Consider the following 23886-nt stretch of genomic DNA (forward strand, 5'->3'; position numbering starts at 1 on the left):
TGTGTACTAAAATATGTTAATTTTACATAAATTATTAGTATTTTCAAGTATAAATTTTTAGCGTAATAAATCTTTAATGCATTATATATCGAATCGAATAAAGGTGTTGCATTTTTTTTATTGCAGCATCATCATTTTATTTCCCATTTACCATGATTAATTTATCTTGCAGATCTAAATGTTCATCAAGTTATGTAACTTGAATTACTGTTTTCAATGTTCTACAAAAAGATTATAAAAATCGCAGCCAGAAAAGCGGGGATCGAATTAAAACATATAGGTAGATAGATTCTTTTATTTCCTCCAATTAGCAGAACATACAATACATACAATATATACAAAATTACATCATGAACACTAATGAATTAGGTTAACAACAAGATATATTATACAAAATAATACAGTGACTATTACAATATTACAAGCATAATATGTACATTGTTATTTAAAGTTTTCAAGTTTATCCATAAAGAAAACCAGTCTTGTCCGAAAACGAAAAAGACAAGAAATGGTTGATGGATATTACCAACGGCACAAAATTACAGTTGTTATAAGTCATTGCCACTCATATTATTTAAGAAACCAAACAGTCATGTCGAAATAAAAATAAGACGTTAATTAATGATCCAATGCCTTAGGATGCATTTGGTGTGATGATTAGATGGTGGCAATTTTCTTTTACGTGCATGAAACAGAAAATTTTGTTATAAGTATGACCAAGAGTATATTAAAACAAAATTGGATTATTTAAGGTTTTGTTTCTAAAAACAATGTATCATAAATGTATTTTATGTATTATAAGAGCAAGAGTATATATTTACATAATCACTTATAATTTCATTATTATAAGCAGGTCTGTCATAAAGCCGTGATCGTATTAAAACATATAAGGGTCCCGGGAAGTGACCAGTTTAAGAATATAGTTTGTTCAGAAAAGCCAGGATCGTATTGAACATAAAGGGGTCCCGGGAATTGACCAGTGTAAAAATATGGTTTTCAGAAAAGCCAGGATCGTATTGAACATAAAGGGATCCCGGGAATTGACCAGTTCAAGAATATAGTTTTTCAGAAAAGCCGGATCGTAAGATCACGGGAATTGAGGTCCACTGCCGTTCTTTTTCATTTCATAATTTCATTGACAAGTAATTTGTTCATACTTAAAAAATATATTCATTTAAGACATTCAAGAAAGCATTAAGAAAGCCGGGATCGAATATATATCCCAGGAAAATGACCATTACCATCTTGCTTTCAGAAAAGCGTACAGAGGTCCCGGGAATTTACCACCTGTCATACATGTCAGGTTTTTTTGGTTATCAATTATGTCACGGATTTGTAATATAAATCCGTGATTATGTTAAGTATATTTTATGATATTTTCAAAAAATAATATTTAAATACATGAACACAAAAATAAGCCAAAAATTATATTAACAAAAACTTTTACTCTCCAATTAGGCAAATATAAGTATTGTGATTTCGGCATTTTAAGTATATTAAATATATTTATATCTTAAGTAAAATTAATTTAACGGTCATTAAATACAATATCCCGGGATTCCCCCCCCCCCCCCTACCTTATTCATATAATTATTTTTTCACTATTAATATTTTTTTTCATAAAAGTCCTTTCCATCATTCAATATATTGACAATAACTAATTGCCATTCAGTATTTTCAATATATATTAATCATGTTTACCCATCTGTGTCTCTAGTTTTCCAAGAGACTGTCGATTTGTTAATATCGTATTAATTGACGGTCTCCAGCTCCCCAGCTCCGGAGACCGGAGTCTCCAGCTCCGGAGACCGGAGACCGTCGATTAGTAGGCCACCATACTACACACAAATTATGCTGAATAAAAAATAAGTTTGAGAGACTCCCTTGAAAATATTCTCAAAGCGTGATTTCACGAGAAGTTGATCAATACACAATCAAAAGTTGTTATCAGAAAACGATGAAGTTTTAAAGTTGATCTCAAGTGTTTTCCGGATACTCTTCAGAATTATAGCTGGTAAGTATGTAATTGCAAAGTACAATGAGGCTACATCAGTAGGTAGATTGGATATCCTATGTTTATTTCAGTGAATTAATCAGTTACAGAATCAGACTAGGATGAGGAGGCTGATGATTAGTCACCACTTTGTTTTATTTCATTTTGATTAGCCTTATGATTTTGACTTTTCAAAACTCAATAGATTTTTACCAGTTGCTAAGAATCAATGACATGTATTAAATGACTCATATTTACAGTGGATGGGGGGCATTATTAAAAATAAACAAAGTAAACTATGTTTGTTAAATCATAGCTTAAGGTCTTCAGCGTACCCGTTTAAATACTATGACACGACATGAACGCTGAAGACAACCCCGTAGTGAAAGTCCACCAATAATCGTGCCAGGAATCTGACACGCTCGTATTCATTCATCGAACATGCCATGAAGTAAAGTGAGCATACCTTGATAAAACTATATATAATCTGTTGATAAGCCAAGGATGGACAAATAAAAATCTTATTACGAACATTAACTACCTAATAGTTTCCAACAGGTAAAAATTTCGGCACTTAGCTGCCATATTGCCAAAATGTTTGACCATGTGATTACGAGATTGACCTTTACGAACCCATGTACTTCCAATATTTTTATAAATTACCTTTTTTAAAGATATTGAAAAAGGTGATTTACTGACTTTTGTATTCAATAAAATCATATTTAAGTATTGAAAAAATAATGAAAATAAATAAAAACATTATCTTGCATAAAAATATTGAAATCATGTCAACAAAGATGTTCTAAATATAGTACACAACTCTATTCTAATCGGTTCCAGTGAATGACGTCATACGAGGTCTCGCGTGGCACGTAAATGTCATGGCTGACTGTAGTCGGCGTAATAGATGTTTTACAGTTAAATAGGCAATTTTAATGTCGGTATTAATATTTTGATACTTTAATTGGTATAGAACAATGTTAAAATAATTGTTTTATCGTTAAATGCACAAGAATTGATTGGGTCAAGTGTATTTGCAAGTGAAAAATAAGGTTAAATCAACTTATGTTATTCTGGTTAGGTTTCGTAACGGGTCTAATCCAAAACTTTAATGCCGCATCAGATGAAAACAAAAATGTTAAATAGCGGCTTATAAAGTTTTGGAAGCCAGAACTAGTTAAATCATTATCCAGTACCCAAATGTAAACAAGTGCGGATATAATAAGACTGTATCGTTATGAGGTAACTGCTGTTCGTTTTAAATCAAAATTTTATTGTATTTAGATGCAATAAAGTGACAAAAATAATAAAACATGTTACTTTGTAATTTATCATTTCTTTAGCAATTTACGTACATATGATCATGAAAATGCAAATATACAGCATCCGTTGTAAGTCAGTGCTCTGTCCATATGATTCAAAGGGACATTGAGAAAACCGGACAAAACCCTCGGTCCGAAAGCCGTCTGGTTTTCTCAACTTTCACTGTATATCTATAAATTGAGATCATAAAACAGCATAAAAGAGCACACCTTTATCATAAAAAATAATTGGATGTTCTATGGATAGCCAAATAAGCTAAAAGCTTAATCCGGAAGTGGCTAGCCGTACGGGCCCGTACATTTTTACGTAAGGATTTTGTTATGTATTTTTTTTAGCTCACCTGTCACAAAGTGACAGGGTGAGCTTTTGTGATCGCTTTTCATCCGGCGTCCGTCCGTCTTCCGTCCGTCCGTCCGTCCGTCCGTCCGTAAACTTTTACTTTAAATGACATCTCCTCATAAACCACTAAGCCAATTTCATCCAAACTTCACAGGAATGTTCCTTTGGTGGTCACGTTTAAAAATTGTTCAAAGAATTTAATTCCATGCAGAACTCTGGTTGCCATGGCAACCAAAAGAAAAAACTTTAAATATCTTCTTTTAAAAAACCCAAAGAGCTAGAGCTTAGATATTTAGCATGAAACATCTTCTAGTGAGTGTCTACCAAGTTTGTTCAAATAAAAGCCCTGGGGTCAAAATTGGCCCCGCCCCAGGGGGTCATTGATTTTCCCTATATGCATATAGTAAAAACTTAAAAAATCTTCTTTTAAAGAACCCAAAGAGCTAGAGCTAAGATATTTAGCATGAAACATCTTCTAATGGGTGTCTACCAAGTTTGTTCAAATAAAAGCCCTGGGGTCAAAATTGGCCCCGCCCCAGGGGTTCATTGATTTTCCCTATATGCATATAGTAAAAACTTAAAAAATCTTCTTTTAAAGAACCCAAAGAGCTAGAGCTAAGATATTTAGCATGAAACATGTTCTAATGGGTGTCTACAAAGTTTGTTCAAATAAAAGCCCTGGGGTCAAAATTGGCCCCGCCCCGGGGGTCATTGATTTTCCTCATATGTGTATAGCAAAAACTTAAAAATCTTCTTTGAAAAAACCCATATAGCTAGAGTTTAGATATTAAGCATGAAACATCTTCTAGTGAGTGTCTACAAAGTTTGTTCAAATAAAAGCCCTAGGGTCAAAATTGGCCCCGCCCCAGGGGGTCATTGATTTTCCCTATATGCATATAGTAAAAACTTAAAAAATCTTCTTTTAAAGAACCCAAAGAGCTAGAGCTAAGATATTTAGCATGAAACATGTTCTAATGGGTGTCTACAAAGTTTGTTCAAATAAAAGCTCTGGGGTCAAAATTGGCCCCGCCCCGGGGGTCATTGATTTTACTTATATGTGTATAGCAAAAATTTAAAAAATCTTCTTTGAAAAAACCCAAATAGCTAGAGTTTAGATATTAAGCATGAAACATCTTCTAGTGAGTGTCTACCAAGTTTGTTCAAATAAAAGCCCTGGGGTCAAAATTGGCCCCGCCCCAGGGGGTCATTGATTTTCCCTAGATGCATATAGAAAAAAACTTAAAAAATCTTCTTTTAAAGAACCCAAAGAGCTAGAGCTAAGATATTTAGCATGAAACATGTTCTAATGGGTGTCTACAAAGTTTGTTCAAATAAAAGCCCTGGGGTCAAAATTGGCCCCGCCCCGGGGGTCATTGATTTTCCTTATATGTGTATGGCAAAAACTTAAAAATCTTCTTTGAAAAAACCCAAAAAGCTAGAGTTTAGATATTAAGAATGAAACATCTTCGAGTAAGTGTCTACAAAGTTTGTTCAAATAAAAGCCCTGGGGTTAAAACTGGCCCCGCCCCAGAGGTGTCATTGTTTTTAACTATATGTGTATAGTAAAAACTTAAAAAATCTTCTTTTAAAAAACCCAATGAGCTAGAGATTAGATTTTGAGCAGGAAACATCTTTTTGTTGGTGTCTACCAAGTTTGTCCAAATAAAAGCCCTTGGGTTTAAATTGGCCATGCCAAAGGGGGGGGGGGCAGAGGTCATTGTTTTTCATTATATGTGTGTAGTAAAAACTTAGCATCATGAAACATCTTCTAATGGGTGTCTTCCAAGTTTGCTCAAATAAAAGCCCTGGGGTTTAAACTGGCCCCGCTCCGGGGGCCTAAATACAGGTGAGCGACCTCAGGGCCATCATGGCCCTCTTGTTGTTCTATGGACCCCATTGGAAATAGGAAGTGGGTAGCTGTACATCGCGGAGCATCTTTACTAAAGTGAACACACAACAACAAATGCGGGAACTTGGTTAAAATCCTCGTTGAAAGACACAAAATGACATTTGCATTTTCGACTCTCGTATAATTTTGAAAAGTGCCGTACGGCTAGACAATACAGTGTGTCCTGGCTAGTCGTACGTGACTCACATACGGCTATAACTTTTGGCTTGTCGTACGGGCCTGTATGGCTAGCCACTTCCTATTTCCAACGGGGTCCATAGAACAAAAAAACACATACAAATATAACTAAACCCTAAATTCCCCCTAAAAAAACAAATAAAACTTATCTAACTAGCTTTGGTGGAGATTTTGGTTGAAAAAGGAAATATATATATAAAAGTACTGGTTGGGGACCACCAAAACTGGACAACCACCAAACCCGGACGGCCCTAAAAATGCTTTATTTAGTATTTTCTTTGTTCAGTGGTTGTCTGTCACTTTTTTATCAACAATAAATGTATGTTTCATCTAAAATTAAGTAAATAAATTTATTTCAACCTCTGTAAATAGTAATATTTAAATGACTATTTGGGGGTCAAGAAAGCAATGCCTGACCTCATATACCAGATTAAATCATTTGCAGAGTAAACAATGGAATATCCAAAACTTCAGCATTTGTTGCTGAAATATTGTATATCAAGTTAAAAACACCCAAGTTTTTATCTGAATTAAATCCCGTCATGTACATATCTGTCCGGACACATGGTACTGTAGTGTATACAATTTAGGTAATTTTGATACCCTTCTTGTCAAGCCTCAGATATAAGTGTCAGTACAATCAGAAATAAACAAACTAGTTTGTTAGTTAGGAGAAGAACCTAGCTGAACTGTAAGGCCCCCACGGTTACACATTTAAACAGATTTGTTTCGATTTTCATTCGTAAACGTTTACGATATTGTTTACCGTTTAATCAAAATGACCATATTATCGGTCATTGCCTGTAATCATGGATTTTATCAATTCTTATTGGTTTATTCCAAAGTCAAAAAAGGAAAATGGGTGTTAACAACCTTCAACACGGCATTGCTTTCCAATAATCTCTCATGACAATACATTTTTTGTAAATTTGATTTTCCTTTGATCTTTCAAAAGAGAGAAATGGGAATTCAATGCATAAAATGTGTGCCGACAAAATCGTGATGACCCTTGCACATATCATTTGTTTGTTTTATACATGTGTTAAAAATAGAAAGTAAGTCATCATCTGGTGACTCGAATACATGATGTCGTATAGAACATAAAAGTACCACCGTTTAAACGGTATCGTTTCGGTTCTTAACAATCGTGTAAACGTTTACAGTAAACGTGGGAGCCTTACTGAACTGTGTCAATTTTTTTTATCTCTAGGTTAAAAATTATGAATCTGTACGGAAAAATGTTCAAAAAGTGTCCAGTTGATGGTCCCCGACCAGTATGCCTTTTTCTGAAATAAATCTAATATCACTACAGTATCACAGACAGTATTGGATCACAATGCCTAACACATTAGTAGTACACATATACATCTTCTACTTGACTTTTATAACTTTCTAGAAAGTACTTTTTTACAGATTTTTTTTTATTGTACAAAATTATGTATAGATTTTATATATTCTGGCAGATCATTCCAGTCATTAATTCCATTATAGAAAAAGGTCTGTTTCATCCCAGAATTACACTGGGGGACAATAAATTTAAAATTGCTTGATCTAGTATTGTAAAATCTGATGTCAGCACAACACCTAAAGTCAGCTCTAAGGTATGATGGACTCTTTTTAAAAAGAATCTTATACATGTCACGGTTCAGAACTGTTATATAGGGGAGAAGATGTGTAAGCGGCTGTATATCTCAGTCGGTAAACCTACGGTACCTTATTCCGAGGGTCCTGGGTTCTAGTCCCAGTAAGGCTGCACATTTTTGTCACCCTGTGACATACATATGATTGAGTCTTAACTGTTTGACTCTGTTTTCTACATTTAACCAATTTAATTTTTCAAAATCATACGCTGTTACAGAAGTTCTAGCTGTTGAATTCTGGATTAGTTCTGAGTAATTTGTAACTTTTCAAATGTTTTGATATACCTTCATACCAAGAGCCAAGAGAGTAGTTAAATGACACTGAATCAGGGCTGAACATAAAAGTTGTTTTGTTTTAGTAACTAAATGTCTGCTTTGCCTGTACAGAAATTCACTTTAGAAATAATGTTATTATCCCCCGCCGATGGAATCGGGAGGGGGATATAGTTTTGGCGTTGTCCGTCCGTCCATCCGTCCGTCCGAATTTCGTTTCCGGAGTAGTTCTCTGCAACTACTGGCTGGAATTCAACGAAACTTTATGGGAATCATCAATATCAAGAGAAGATGCCCATCTGACCGTCTGTTCGTTCGTCTGTCCATCCGTCCGTCCATCCGAATTTCGTTTCCGGAGTAGTTCTCTGCAACTACTGGCTGGAATTCAACGAAACTTTATGGGAATCATCAATATCAAGAGGAGATGCGCATATCGTCGGCTTGTTCCGGTCAGACACTTTAACTCAGAGTTATTGCCCTTGATTAGTTATACAGTATGCATATGGAGTAAAAATCGTTTCCGCGCTACTTCTCTGCAACTACTGGCTGGAATTCAACGAAACTTTATGGGAATCATCAATACCAAGAGGAGATGCGCATATCATCGGCTTGTTCCGGTCAGACACTTTAACTCAGAGTTATGGCCCTTGATTAGTTATGCAGTATGCATATGGAGTAAAAATCGTTTCCGCGCTACTTCTCTGCAACTACTGGCTGGAATTCAACGAAACTTTACGGGAACCTTCAATACCAAGAGGAGATGCGCATGTCGTCAGCTTGTTCGGGTCAGACACTTCAACTCAGAGTTATGGCCCTTGATTAGTTATGCAATATGCATATGGAGTAAAAATCATTTCAGGAGTAGTTCTCTGCAACTACTGGCTGGAATTCAACGAAACTTTATGGGAATCATCAATATCAAGAGGAGATGCGCATATCATCGGCTTGTTCCGGTCAGACCCTTTAACTCAGAGTTATGGCCCTTGATTAGTTATGTAGTATGCATATAGAGTAAAAATCGTTTCCGCACTACTTCTCTGCAACTACTGGCTTGAATTCAAGAAAACTTTATGGGAACCTTCAATACCAAGAGGAGATGGGCATATCATCGGCTTGTTCGGGTAAGACACTTTAACTCAGAGTTATGGCCCTTGATTAGTTATACAGTATCCATATAGAAAAATATTTGTTTTCTCGCTACTTCTCTGCTACCACCGGCTGGAATTCAATGAAACTTTATGGGATACTAAGAGGAGATGTGCATATAGTCGCCTTGTTCCAGTCAGATACTTATAACTCAGATTTATGGCCCTTGATTAGTTATGTAGTATGCATACATCTCATTGGCATTTCCAGATTTTACTATTTAACACAAAGTTATGGCTTTGTTATTTCCCTGAATATTTATCAACTTCAAAGAATATTACTGTTTATGCCATGATTAATATATAAATAAAGCCTTATGTCTTCAGTTGTTGTGTTAATAATAACCAGTACTCGGCGGGGGATATAAATTCAACGAATTTGCTTGTTAACAATTGTTTCCCCAGATAAATCACTATTGATATAAAGACCAAAATACTTAACTAAATTAGCATCCTTAATACTATGACCATTACATGTAACAGTAAATTGTTCTTGCTTTCGTAATTTTCTTTTGGGGCCAAACAGCATACATTCTGTCTTACCAAGGTAGAGAGACAGCTTATTGTCCACAAGCCATTCTAAACAGCTTTCTAGGGATGCACCAAGTTTTTCTGAGGTAAATTCTGGATCTTTATGTGTAAAAAAATAGGGATATCATCTGCATATAATATTAACTTACATTCATTATCAATACTTAAAATCATATCATTTATGTAGCACAGAAAAAGTAAAGGCCCTAAATGCTAAATGGATCATTGAAATGTTCTAAATAGAAGCTAACTGTTCCTTGTTACTAAGGCTCCCACATTTACAATTTTTTGTAAACCTTTACACGATTGCTAAGAACCGAAACGATACCGTTTAAACGGTGGTACCTAAGTACTATATACACCATGTATATATGTCGCCAAATGATGACTTACTTTCTATTTTTAAAGCTGCATGCCTCCAGATGAGCCAAAATATTTCAAGAAAAATAAAATTGAGAAAAACATTCTAAGATTTTAAGAACATTAGAAATATTCAAGATTCAAGTAATAATGTACATTTTATGTGCTTTAAATCGTTGATTTTGCAGAATTTACGTGTTTTTTTTTTTTTAATAAACCACTAGAATTGATAAATTCCACGATTACAGACAATGATTAAGAAATTTTGTAAGATAATAAAAAAAATTATGGTCATTTCGATTAAACGGTAAAAAATATCGTAAACGTTTACGAATGAAAATCGTAACAAATCCGTTTAAACGTGTAAACGTGGGGGCCTTACTTGTTACAATAATGCTTTACTATCAAATGGCCAATGTTCAGTCATGTGACATCCATTTTAGTCATTGTGTTTGTTACAGTTTACTCTAATTCAAACATCAACAGTGTGAACACTTGGTCTATAAATTAGGTGCAAGTCAACCAGGCCCCAAGTGATAGATGGTGATAGGGCATTTACAACAACTTTTCCTTGCAACGTTAAAATATCATACAGCTGACTAAGACACAATACAGTATCTTTCTAGACACAATAGTATAATGGCAGTCTAATAATAGCAGCTTATAAAATATCTAACTGCTAGACATTGCAAAGTTATTCCAACTTTTTAGCTCGACTTTTGTTGAAAATAAAGTAGAGGTATTGCTATAGTCCTGGCGGCGTTGCCGTCCGCAAACTTGTACCTGGATCATAACCTTTTTAGCATGAAACATCTTCTAGTTAGTGTCTACCAATTTTGTTAAATAAAAGCCCCTGGGTCAAAATTGGCCCAGCCCATTGGGAGTCGATGATTTTCCTTATATCTACACATCTTTTGGAACTGTTTTCCCTTAGCAATAGCAATCAGTAATGTTTTTTACACATGCACTATTTAAGATACAAATGAACTTAGTGATATCAGTTTAAGATTTAGATTTTATATCTGCTTTTGTTTATAGTTTAGAATATTACTAGTAGGGTATTAAATCTATTTGCAGAAATATTTATAGTACTGAAATGATGTGCAGAGCGCAGTTTTAGACTACCTCAGGTCAATGCCAAGTCACACTGACTCATTCAAAATCCTTACATACCGTAAAATCATGATTAAAGGCCCTTGGGGGGGATAACATTTTCAAAAGGGGGGCTGGTGTAATAAAGATAAAAAAAATCGTAAAAAAAAATCTCTTTAAATGTTTTAAAGATATCTAGCAAGTCCTGTTTAAACATATCATCATCCTGTCGACCCATGACACCTTTGATCTACAGCAAGACCTCTCTCTTATTTTCCTCCCAAAAAATCACCTAGATCCTTCGCCTTATTAACGATGTGTCAACAACCCCATTTCCAGATCTGTGTAGGTATATTCTACAAAGGGAGATTACAATGTATGAATTATTAGTATGTTTCCTCCCAATGTATTTACCTCCCTTTATTTTCCAAAATCTAAAACTTTACAAGTACAAATGTTGCTGCAATGCATAAATTGAGAAGCTCCACACAAAAAAATGCGCTCATTACAGATACCTTACCAAATCATTTCTGCGCACAAGTTATTAACCCAGGGTTGTCATTAACATTTTTTGCAGAAGGTTTGTTTTGAACTTGAGGCGGTCATTTCTGTCTTTATCATGCAAAACAACAAGTGTTTTCTTAATTTTGAGGCGGCCCATATTGCAATTGAGACAGGCATTTTGGCCTCCTGCCGCCTCTTAATGACAACCCTGTTAACCAGGTTTTACGAAGGAAAAAACTGGTTATTAGATTGAGGTATGTCGGCGGGCGGATGTGCGGGCAGCGTAAACAATTTCTTCTGTGCGCAACTCCTACATTTCTCAACGGATTTTGACCAAACTTTCACAGAAGCTTTGTCATCTAGTGCCCTGGTGCATATTGTCAGGGTTTTGTGATTGGATAATATTTTACCTAATTATGGCCCTTTGTTTTTTAGCTCGACTTTTCTATGAAAAGGGGAGCTATCCTACTCGCCCCGGCGTCGGCGTCGGCGTTAGCGTTGGCGTCACACCTTGGTTAAGTTTTTCGTACCACCCCACTTTATTTCAGAAGTATTACAAGTATGGCTTTGAAACTTACCATACTTGTTCACCATCATAACCTCCATCTACAGACAAGAGTACATAACTCTGTCAAGGTTTTTGACAGAATTATGGCCCTTTTTTGACTTAGAAAGTGTATTGAGCTTGGTTAAGTTTTTTGTACCACCTCACTTTATTTCAAAACCATTGGAGGTATTGCTTTGAAACTGACCATACTTGTTTACCATCACGACCTTCATCAACAGACAAGAGGACATAACTCTGTCAAGGTTTTTGACAGAATTATGCCCCTTTTTGACTTAGAAAATACATTGAATATGGGTAAAATCCACTTATTGCCTTAACCCTTTGAGATATTGCTTTGAAACTTTTAATGCTATTTCACATCATTACCCCATCTGTACGCAAGAGAAGGTAACTCTGTCAGGGATTTGTTTTTAAAAATTAAGGCCTTTTATCGACTTAGAATCTTGGTTAAGTTTTTGTACGCAGTCAACTTTTTGACTGAACTGGTTGAGATATTAAATTGAAAGTTGGAATACTTGTTTACCATCATGGTCCCAACATGGGCAGGAGAAGGTAATTCTGTTAAGGATTTTATTTGAATTATGGCCCTTTTTGACTTAGAAACTCAGTTAAAATTTTCATTCTTGTCCACTTGTTGACCTAACCATTTGAGATATTACTTTGGAAGTTGGAGTTCTTATGTGCCATCATGAGACCTATCTGTAAGCAAGAGAAGATAACTCTGTGAAAATGTTTCTTGATTTGTACTTAGAAATTCCTAGTTAAAGTCTTGTGTGCCCTTAACTGTCAAAGTTTTGTTTTATAGGCAAGCACTAAAAAAGTCGAGCGCGCTGTCCTTCTGACAGCTCTTGTTTTCCTTATATAGAATATATAGTGAACAATTTCTTCTGTGCGCAACTCCTCATAAATTTCTCAAGGGATTTTGTTCAAACTTTCACAGAAGCTTTGTCATCAAGAGTCCTGATGCATATTGTTCGGTTTTGTGATTGGATCATTTTTAGCTCGACTATTCGATAAGAATAAGTAGAGCTATTGTAGTCACCCGAGTGTCGGCGTCGGCGTAACCACTTATGTTAAAGTTTTTGTAATAGTTCAAATATTTTCAAAGTCCATTGACATATGGCTTTGAAACTTTGCACACTTGTTCACCATCATGACCCCAACCTGTAGACAGGAGGAGGTAACTCTATCAAGCATTTTGACAGAATTATGCCCCTTTTTCGACTTAGAATTTACGTTAAAGTTTTTGTAATACAGTAAATTCTCTCTATTAAGACCACTTACGGGACTGACTCAAAGTGGTCTTAATAGTGAATTGGTCTTAATAGTGAGTAAGTCACTTTAATAGCTAACGAAGTCCAACTTAACTTAATGTATACCTTACATAGTTTTATGCACATGGTAAATATACTTAATAAAATGAGTAAAAAGAAACACATATTTTTAAAACAAAAAAAAAACATTTTTAATGCATGATAATAATTATGATACATCATTAATATAATGAAAATATCAATAAACGGCTAGATGTTAAGTCTCCCCTTTAGAAGAAAAATATGAGGTATTAAATATAGTTATAACTCTCATTATGATTTATACATTAATTACATATCGAAATAAAGCACACATGAACTGATAATTTGGTGTAATTATCACTTTTTACCATACTTGCTACAAATTGTGATGCACAACAAACAATCCTTAATGCTATTTACCTGTTTATTACATCCTAATTACGCTGACAAATTAATCGTTTCTCACACCATAGCTGCTTAGATTAATTAGCCAGAAGTTGTTTAAACTGATCATGTTGACGCTTGAATTCTAAAGATACACCGTAAAGCAAGCGTCTAATCAATCGATACATATTAATGACCTCATTTGACCCGGTGTATTTGTTTACGCCAGAGGGAAGATTACGACAATTAATTGGGGGGCAATAAACACCAAGTGATGTCTGGCCATTATGTTGCATGGTCGTTATACAGGTTAATGTTTTGATAAGAAATACACACAAATGTCTGACAGAAGTGGTCGTTATGCCGGATTAGAGACGTGGTCGGTATACTGGTCATTTTTCTCAATGAATAAAGAAGGCAAATATTTTGTACTTTTAAAAAGTGCCCGTAATAACGGCGTGGTCCTATTTGTGGCGTGGTCGTTAGGTGGCATTTTACTGTAGTTCAAATATTTTCAAAGTCCATTGACATATGGCTTTGAAACTTTGCACACTTGTTCACCATCATGACCCTAACCTGTAGACAGGAGGAGGTAACTCTATCAAGCATTTTGACAGAATTATGCCCCTTTTTCGACTTAGAATTTTTGTTAAAGTTTTTGTAATAGTTCAAATATTTTCAAAGTCCATTGACATATGGCTTTGAAACTTTGCACACTTGTTCAACATCATGACCCCAACCTGTAAACAGGAGGAGGTAACTCTATCAAGCATTTTGACAGAATTATGCGCCTTTTTCGACTTAGAATTTACGTTAAAGTTTTTGTAATAGTTCAAATATTTTCAAAGTCCATTGACATATGGCTTTCAGTGTTAGCGATTTTCCCTAACTTTACTGAGTACCTGGGACTCAGTGCTAATAGATCTGTTACGTCCAACTTCAAATGGAACGAGTCCTCGATTACAAAAATGTCAATGTTTGCATAACTTCATAATACAATCAAATTTGTGACTGTTGATGTTCGCGGATACCATTGATAGGTTGGCCCAAAACGAGGCCGAGCACTTGCTCCTAGTCTACGTTTGGGATATAAATCTGCATTGCTAATGAGAAAGGAACAAATGAAAATGAGGTGAAAGTCAAGTTCTTATAATACAATTCATTTAAAGTGAATAGAAAATCATTTTCAAGCAGAGCAAAAAAACTTAAGAGAGAATTGACCAATTATCGGGGAAAAAGTGTTTCGTCCCAGGGACTCAACAGCCCTTTTTTTCTTTCCTCCCTGGCAATTTTAGCGAGTAAATTGATATGTTTACTCAGTAAACGCGAACACTGGCTTTGAAACTTTGCACACTTGTTCACCATCATGTCCCCAACCTGTAAACAGGAGGAGGTAACTGTATCAAGCATTTTTTTTACTATCAAGCACTAAGAATAGTCGAGCGTTGCTGTCCTACCGACAGCTCTTGTTGACCTAATTATGGCCCTTTGTTTTTTATGCCCCCGGGCATATAGTAATTGAACCGTCCGTCCGTCTGTCTGTCTGTCCGTACGAGGTTAACCTAGAATGGCAAGTTGGATTTTTCTTAAGTTCTACCAGTCCTGTACCAATGGCTTCTTAGTTTACACACTTTCTAATCAATACAAAGTACATGATCTGGTCAAGTAACATAACTATGGCTTCCATATTTACCAAGTTATTGCCCTTTTCAGCACTTAAAAATGAATAATTGGTTAACCTAAATGGGCAAGTTGGATATATCTTAAGTTCTATCTATACTAATAGCTTCATAATTACCACACTTACTAATCAATCCAAAGTTCATGTTATTGCCAAGTTATATAACTGTGCCATAAATTTTTCCCAGTTATTTCCCTTTTTATCACTTTAAAAATAGGCCCTTGTATGGTTACCCTATTCCGGCAAGTTGGAATTATCTTAAATTTCTCCTAATTACTTCATTATACCCCCACCACAAAATGTGGGGGGGCTATAATGGATTCGCTTTGTCGCGTCGGTCGGTCGGTCTGTCGGTCCGTCTCCATTTTCGCGTCCGCTATATAACTCCTATACCAATTGAAGGATTTTCTTCAAACTTGGCTCAAATGTTCACCTCAACAAGGGGATGTGCAGAACCAATATTGCCCATGTGTCAGCTCAAGGTCAAGGTCACAATTGAAGGTCAAATATCAAACACTATCAAATATTACACAGTATGTCGTGTCCGCTCTGTAAGTCTTACACTAGTTGAAAGATTTTCTTCAAACTTGGCTCAAATGTTCACCTCAACCAGGGGATGTGCAGAACCCATGTCGCCCATGTGTCAGCTCAAGGTCAAGGTCACAATTGAAGGTCAAATATCAAACAATCAAATATTACACAGTATGTCGTGTCCGCTCTGTAAGTCCTACACTACTTGAAAGATTTTCTTCAAACTTGGCTCAAATGTTCACCTCAACAAGAGGATGTGCAGAACCCATGTGGCCCATGTGCCAGCTCAAGGTCAAGGTCACAATTGAAGGTCAAATATCAAACAATCAAATATTACACAGTATGTTGTGTCCGCTCTGTAAGTCCTACACTGATTGAAAGATTTTCTTCAAATTTGGCTCAAATGTTCACTTCAACAAGGGGATGTGCAGAATCCATGTTGCCCATGTGTCAGTTCAAGGTCATGGTCACAATTGAAGGTCAAATATCAAACAATCTAATATTACACAGTATGTCATGTCCGCTCTGTAAGTCCTACACTACTTGAAAGATTTTCTTCAAACTTGGCTCAAATGTTCACCTCAACCAGGGGATGTGCAGAACCCATGTCGCCCATGTGTCAGCTCAAGGTCAAGGTCACAATTGAAGGTCAAATATCAAACAATTAAATTTTACACAGTATGTCATGTCTGCTCTGTAAGTCCTACACTTCTTGAAAGATTTACTTCAAACTTGGCTCAAATGTTCACTTCAACAAGAGGATGTGCAGAACCCATGTTGCCCATGTGCCAGCTCAAGGTCAAGGTCACAATTGAAGGTCAAATATCAAACAATCAAATATTACACAGTATGTCGTGTCCGCTCTGTAAGTCCTACACTAATTGAAAGATTTTCTTCAATCTTGGCTCAAATGTTCATCTCAACCAGGGGATGTGCAGAACTTATGTCACTCTTTTGCTTGCTTAAGGTCAAGGTTACACTTTAAGGTCAAAAATTGACTTACAAAATATTCTTAAATTTTACGTTTATTTGAATATTTCTAAATCTAGAAAAGGTATTTGCTTGAAACTTAAAATATTTTTGAAGGGTCACAATTCTGATATGCTGTTCGTTCAAGTTTCATAACTCTGTATTGCATTTTGACAAAGTTATGCCCCTTTTTAAGTCTTCAAATTTACATACAACCAATACTAGACAATATATTGTGTCTACTCTATAAATTCTATACTATTGGAAGGATTTTCTTCAAACTTTACTCAAATGTTCAACCAAACTGGGTGATGTGCAAAACCCATCTTACCCTTGTGCCAAATTAAGGTCAAGACCACACTTGAAGGTCAAAAATTGACTTGAAAATAAAATGTTTAGTACATAGGGAAAATGAAAGGTTTTTTGTAACTGTTTCGAACATAATTTGATAATAAATTTATACTATTACCTGTACTATTAGTCTTTTTTTCACCAGAGATAATTTCTTTTTATGTATTTGTGCCAAATAAGTTATTCCCTTAACCACCTTTCCAAGTGGTCTTCTGTCAAGGACATTTGTGGGGGTATGAATCGCATTCAGCGATAGTTCTAGTTTATTTTGATATCTTGCATATTTGGTAGGTGGATACCTTTAATTGGTCCTCTAATTTTTTGTGGAGTAAGTGGTCTCTAGGGTCAAAGTCAAGGTCACTGGTTTAGAAAATAAATTTAAACATTTTTGCTCATACAGCCCTTATTTTTTTGTTGATATCTTTCATGTTTAATACAAACATGCCAAGGGAGGTCTTCCTTCTTTGGGTATAGTAAGGGGTCATTTGGGTCAAGGTCAATGTCACCAATGTCAAGGTCACCAATGTTAAAAATAGATTTTTACATTTTTACAGGACTGGTGTATTAACCATATTCTATAGACAGATGTCATTTATAATTGATAGGAAAATAAAATTTGATGGAGTTAGTGGTCAGTTGGGTCAAGGTCACCAGAGCTAAAAATAGATTTTTACACTTTTGTTCATACAGCCTTTACTTATTGACAGATATATTTCATATTTGGTAGGAAGATAACTTGCATGGTATTCATCCTTTTGATTGGGGTAGGGATCAGTGGGTCAAGGTCACTTGTGCTAAAAATAGATTTTTACACTTTTGCCCGTACAGGCTTTATTTATTGACAGGTGTATTTCATATTTGATAGGAAGATAACTTGCATGGTATTCTTCCTTTTGATTGAGTTAGGGATCAGTGTGTCAAGGTCACTAGTGCTAAAAATAGATTTTTACACTTTTGCCCATACAGCCTTTATTTATTGACAGATTTATTTCATATTTGGTTGGAAGATAACCTGCATGGTATTCTTCCTTTGGATGGAGTTAGGGGTCAGTTTGGTCAAGGTCATCAATGCTCAAAATAGATTTTAACATTTTTGCCCATACAGCCTTTATTTATTGACAGGTGTATTTCATATTTGGTAGGAAGATAACTTGCATGATATTCAATAGGTGTCAGTGGGTCAAGGTCAAGGGTGCCAAGTATAGATTTCTTACATTTATATAATTATATTTGATAAAGTTGAATATTTATCACTTCACAAGTCATAGCAATGACTTGGCAACTTATATATTTCACAATTACAAAATGCCATGACTCTGTCAAGCTATATAACTTGTGTTTACAATTGTTTGGCAATGTTTCTGTCCATAACTGAGTGAATGGGTAAACATTTTTTGAAATATTGCTACTAACAAGAATCGGAGCCGGGGGCATTTGTGTTTAACAAACACGTTCTTGTTTTTCCCTTATACAGAATATTATAGTGAACAATTTCTTCTGTGCGCAACTCCTCCTACATTTCTCAAGGGATTTTGTTCAAACTTTCACAGAAGCTTTGTCATCAAGTGTCCTGATGCATGTTGTTCGTGTTTTTTGATTGGATAATTTTTGACCTAATTATGGCCCTTTGTTTTTTTTTTCCTTATACAGAATAATTATATAGTGAACAATTTCTTCTGTGCGCAACTCCTCCTAGTCAACAATTTCTTCTGTTACACAACTCCTTCTACATTTCTCAAAGGATTTTGTTCAAACATTCACAGATAAGCTTTGTCTTTAAGTGCCCTGATGCATGTTGTCGGGTTTTGTGATTGGATAAGTTTTTACCTTATTATGGCCCTTTGTTTTTTTTCAATAAAATTTAATTATTAGTGTAATATATCCTTTTAATCACAACAAACTTAATTTAGTTATAAAACAGAAACTATCTAGGTTGTTGCATGCCTGCCAGCTCATCTGCCTGCTTTTGGGTCCTGTAGAGTCAAGGTCAAGGTCATTGTTGCTAAAAATAGAAAATCTGTTTCCAGTCAGGTCACTGTTACTAAAAACAGAAAATAGGTTTCCGGTCAATAACTAGTTTGGAATAAGATATTTTATGAAATTTGGTGTAATTTGAGCAAGTTTTTATAAAGACCTCACTTTGGATGGCTTTTTGGCCAACTAGGGTCAAGGTTACAGTTACTAAAATAGAAAAAAAATTCATTATTCATGATTTACATTGCACATAGTTACATTGTTTGTTGCGTGTATTCGTATTTCAACTACAACATATTTATCTACAATGGTGATAATTGAAAACCTGCTTTTGTGGCATTGCCATGTTTCTTGTTTTCTATTTAGATTAAGGAGTAGATTACATTGTTCTGGATGTTTTGTAAATCATTTAAATTTGCATAACTATATTTATCTTATGCACTGTCCATGACAGAGGGGCCAGATATTAAATTAAAAAAAAAAAATGCTTTCACTGATGCCTACTCTTTGAAAAAAACCCAAATAGGTAGAGTTTAGATATTAAGCATGAAACATCTTCTAGTAAGTGTCTACAAATTTTGTTCAGATAAAAGCCCTTGGGTCAAAACTGGCCCCGCCCCAGGGGTGTTATTGTTTTTATGCCCCCGCCATATAATGGCAGGGGCATATAGTGTTACCCTGTTCCGTCATTCCGTCCTTCCGTCCTTCCGTCATCATCAGTTTCCGTTCATTATCTTAATAACCCTTGCACATATTGAACTCAAATTTGACATATGGATATGTCATGAGAAAATACAGGTCAAGTTCGAAATTGGTCATGGTTCGATGATTTTTGGCAGAGTTATGCCCCTTTTACATTGAAAATTAATATGAAATTTTCAGTTTCCGTTCATTATTCCCAAACGGTTCAAAACATTCAATTCAAAATTGACATATGGATATGTCATGAGAAAATACAGGTCAAGTTCGAAATTGGTCATGGTTCGATGATTTTTGGCAGAGTTATGCCCCTTTTACTTTGAAAATAATATGAAATTTTCAGTTTCCATTCATTAACTCCCCAATGGTACAACACATTCAACTCAAACTTGACATATGGATACGTCAAAGGAATGCGCAGGTCAAGTTCAAATTTGGTCATGGTTCAATGATTTTTGGCAGAGTTATGCCCCTTTCACTTTGAAAATAATATGAAATTTTCAGTTTCCGTTCATTATCTCCCCAATCGTACAACACATTTAGCTCAAACTTGACATATCGATACGTCAAAGGAATGCGCAGGCCAAGTTCAAATTTGGTCATGGTTCGATGATTTTTGGCAGAGTTATGCCCCTTTTACTTTGAAAATAATATGAAATTTTCAGTTTCTGTTTATTATCTCCCCAACAGTATTAAACATTCAACTCAAACTTGACATATGGATACGTCAAAGGAATGCGCAGGTCAAGTTCAAATTTGGTCATGGTTCAATGATTTTTGGCAGAGTTATGCCCCTTTCACTTTGAAAATAATATGAAATTTTCAGTTTCCGTTCATTATCTCCCCAATCGTACAACACATTTAGCTCAAACTTGACATATCGATACGTCAAAGGAATGCGCAGGCCAAGTTCAAATTTGGTCATGGTTCGATGATTTTTGGCAGAGTTATGCCCCTTTTACTTTAAAAATAATATGAAATTTTCAGTTTCCGTTTATTATCTCCCCAACAATATTACACATTCAACTCAAATTTGACATATCGATATGTTTTTGGAATGCGCAGACCAAGTTCGAATCTGGTCATGGTTCAATGATTTTTGGCAGAGTAATGCCCCTTTCACTTTGAAAATGATATGAAATTTACAGTTTCTGTTCATTATCAACCCAACAGTGTTACATATTCAACTCAAAATTGACATATGGATATGTCAAAGGAATGCGCAGGTCAAGTTGGAATTTGGTCATGGTTCGATGATTTTTTGGCAGAGTTATGTCCCTTTCACTTTGAAAATAATATAGATACATCTTAGGAATAAGCAGTTTAAGTTTGAATTTGGTTGTGGTTCAATGATTTTAGACAAACTTATCTTTCCTGAATGTTGGAAAAATTTTGAACTTTCAGTTTCAGCACTCATACTTTTTGTGGAAATGTATATAGCCATTATGTTGGCTAAATATGCAATATGCTATTTTTTTAAAAGGTTAAGACTGAATAATTTCAGTGCCTTGAACATTGTATAAAAATGGTTAAGACTGAATAATTTCAGTGCCTTGAACATTGTATAAAAATGGTTTGTGTTAACATTGAAAAGTTTTAAGGGCTTTGAACTTAGAATGAAAAAAATAATTTGTGCAAACAAATTTGGAACTAAATATTATAACATTTGAAATTTTGGCTGCATGCGGGGGCATCAGTGGCATGATGACACATTTCTAGTTAACTATATGTGTATAGTAAAAACTTAAAAATCTTCTTTTAAAAAACCCAATGAGTTAGAGCTAAGATGTTTAGCATGAAACATCTTCTTATGGGTGTCTACCAAGTTTGTTAAAATAAAAGCCCTTGGGTTAAAATTGGCCCTGCCGATGGGGGGGGGGGGGGGGGACAGATCCTTGTTTTTCATTATATGTGTGTAGTAAAAACTTAACATTGTGAAACATCTTCTAATGGGTGACTCTTTCGAGTCTGTTCAAATAAAAGCCCTGGGATTTAAACTGGCCCAGCTCCGGGGGCCTATATACAGGTGAGCGACCTCAGGGCCATCATGGCCCTCTTGTTTACTATAGATTTATAAAGGGTGCAATTAATTGTTTGAGTATGTTTCTGCAAAATTCTCCAGTCATAGCGCAACACGAATGACCTTTTTATCCCCCGCCGATGGAATCCGGAGGGGGATCATAATAGTTTTGGCGTTGTCTGTCCGTCCGTCCGAATTTTGTTTCCGGAGTAGTTCTCTGCAACTACTGGCTGGAATTCAACGAAACTTTATGGGAATCATCAGTATCAAGAGGAGATGCACATATCGTCAGCTTGTTCCGGTCAGACCCTTTAACTCAGAGTATAATGGCCCTTAATTAGTTATGTAGTATGCATATAGAGTTAAAATTTCGTTTCCGGAGTAGTTCTCTGCAACTACTGGCTGGAATTCAAGGAAACTTTATGGGAATCATGACTATCAAGAGAAGATGCGCATATCATCAGCTTGTTCCGGTCAGACACTTTAACTCAGAGTTATGGCCCTTGATTAGTTATGCAGTATGCATATGGAGTAAAAATCATTTCTGCGCTAGTTCCTGCAACTACTGGCTGGAATTCAACGAAACTTTATGGGAATCTTCAATACCAAGAGGAGATGCGCATATCGTCAGCTTGTTCCGGTCAGACCCTTTAACTCAGAGTTATGGCCCTGAATTAGTTATGTAGTATGCATATAGAGTAAAATTTCGTTTCCGGAGTAGTTCTCTGCAACTACTGGCTGGAATTCAACGAAACTTTATGGGAATCATCAATATCAAGAGGAGATGCGCATATCATCAGCTTGTTCCGGTCAGACACTTTAACTCAGTGTTATGGCCCTTGATTAGTTATACAGTATGCATATGGAGTAAAAATCGTTTCTGCGCTAGTTCTCTGCAACTACTGGCTGGATTTCAACGAAACTTTATGGGAATCTTCAATACCAAGAGGAGATGCACATATCATTGCCTTGTTCTTGTCTGACACTTTAACTCACAGTTATGGCCCTTGATTAGTTGTGCAGTATGCATATAGAGAAATAATTGTTTCCGCACTACTTCTCTGCAACTACTGGCTGGAATTCAACGAAACTTTATGGGAACCTTCAATACCAAGAGGAGATGCACATATCGTCACCTTGTTCGGGTCAGACACTTAAACTCAGAGTTATGGCCCTTGATTAGTTATGAAGTATGCATATAGAGCAAAAATCTTTACCGCGCTACTTCTCTGCAACTACTGGCTGGAATTCAATGAAACTTTATGGGAACCTTCAATACCAAGAGAAGATGTGCATATCATTGCCTTGTTGGGGTCAGACACTTTAACTCAGAGTTATGGCCCTTGATTAGTTACGCAGTATCCATATAGAAAAATATTCGTTTCCTCACTACTTCTCTGCAACTACTGGGGGGAATTCAATGAAACTTTATTGGAACCTTCAATACCAAGAGGAGATGCACATATTGTCGCCTTGTTTGGGTCAGACATTTTAACTTAGAGTTATGACCTTTGATAACTTAGGCAGTATACAACCAGAGCAATAATCGTTTCCTTGCTACTTCTCTGTAACTACTGGCTGGAATTCAATGAAACTTTATGGGATACTAAGAAGAGATGTGCATAAAGTCGCCTTGTTCCGGTCAGATACTTATAACTCAGATTTATGGCCCTTGATTAGTTATGTAGTATGCATACATCTCATTGGCATTTCCAGATATTACTATTTAACACAAAGTACGGCTCTGTTATTGCCCTGAATATTTATCAAGTTCAAAGAATATTACTGTTTATGCCATGATTAATATATAAATAAAGCCTTATGTCTTCAGTTGTTGTGTTAATAAAAACCAGTACTCTGCGGGGATATTAATTCAACGAATTTGCTTGTTGTTAAACTAGAACTAATTCTATAAATAGATTTTGGACTTTCGCAATGATAAGGTCATCATTATATTTATAGGTACAGCAGTAACACATAATAACCCACATGATTAATAAAAAAAACCGGAAGAGCGCTATTTATTGACGGATAACATAATTTCATTTGAATATGTTTGCATTGCGAAATTCTCAAGTTCGCTGTTATACATATCGCGACATTTCATTTTTCCTCATACCAATCAGAA

At 35.5% G+C, this 23886-nt stretch overlaps 1 protein-coding gene across 1 annotated transcript in view; it reads left to right on the forward strand.

Annotated features, from left to right (window-relative positions):
* The first annotated feature begins 1813 nt into the window (after window positions 1-1813).
* LOC132712736 (serine/threonine-protein kinase PAK 2-like) overlaps window positions 1814-23886 on the forward strand; it is a 168740-nt gene continuing 146667 nt past the window's right edge. Inside the window, exon 1 of the mRNA XM_060695155.1 lies at window positions 1814-2014. The gene's annotated coding sequence lies outside the window, so the exon portion shown is untranslated. The remainder of the gene's footprint in view (window positions 2015-23886) is intronic.

The sequence above is a fragment of the Ruditapes philippinarum genome, unplaced genomic scaffold, assembly GCF_026571515.1.
Source record: "Ruditapes philippinarum isolate M1 unplaced genomic scaffold, ASM2657151v2 ctg3931_1_1_1_1, whole genome shotgun sequence".
Taxonomy (NCBI): domain Eukaryota; kingdom Metazoa; phylum Mollusca; class Bivalvia; order Venerida; family Veneridae; genus Ruditapes; species Ruditapes philippinarum.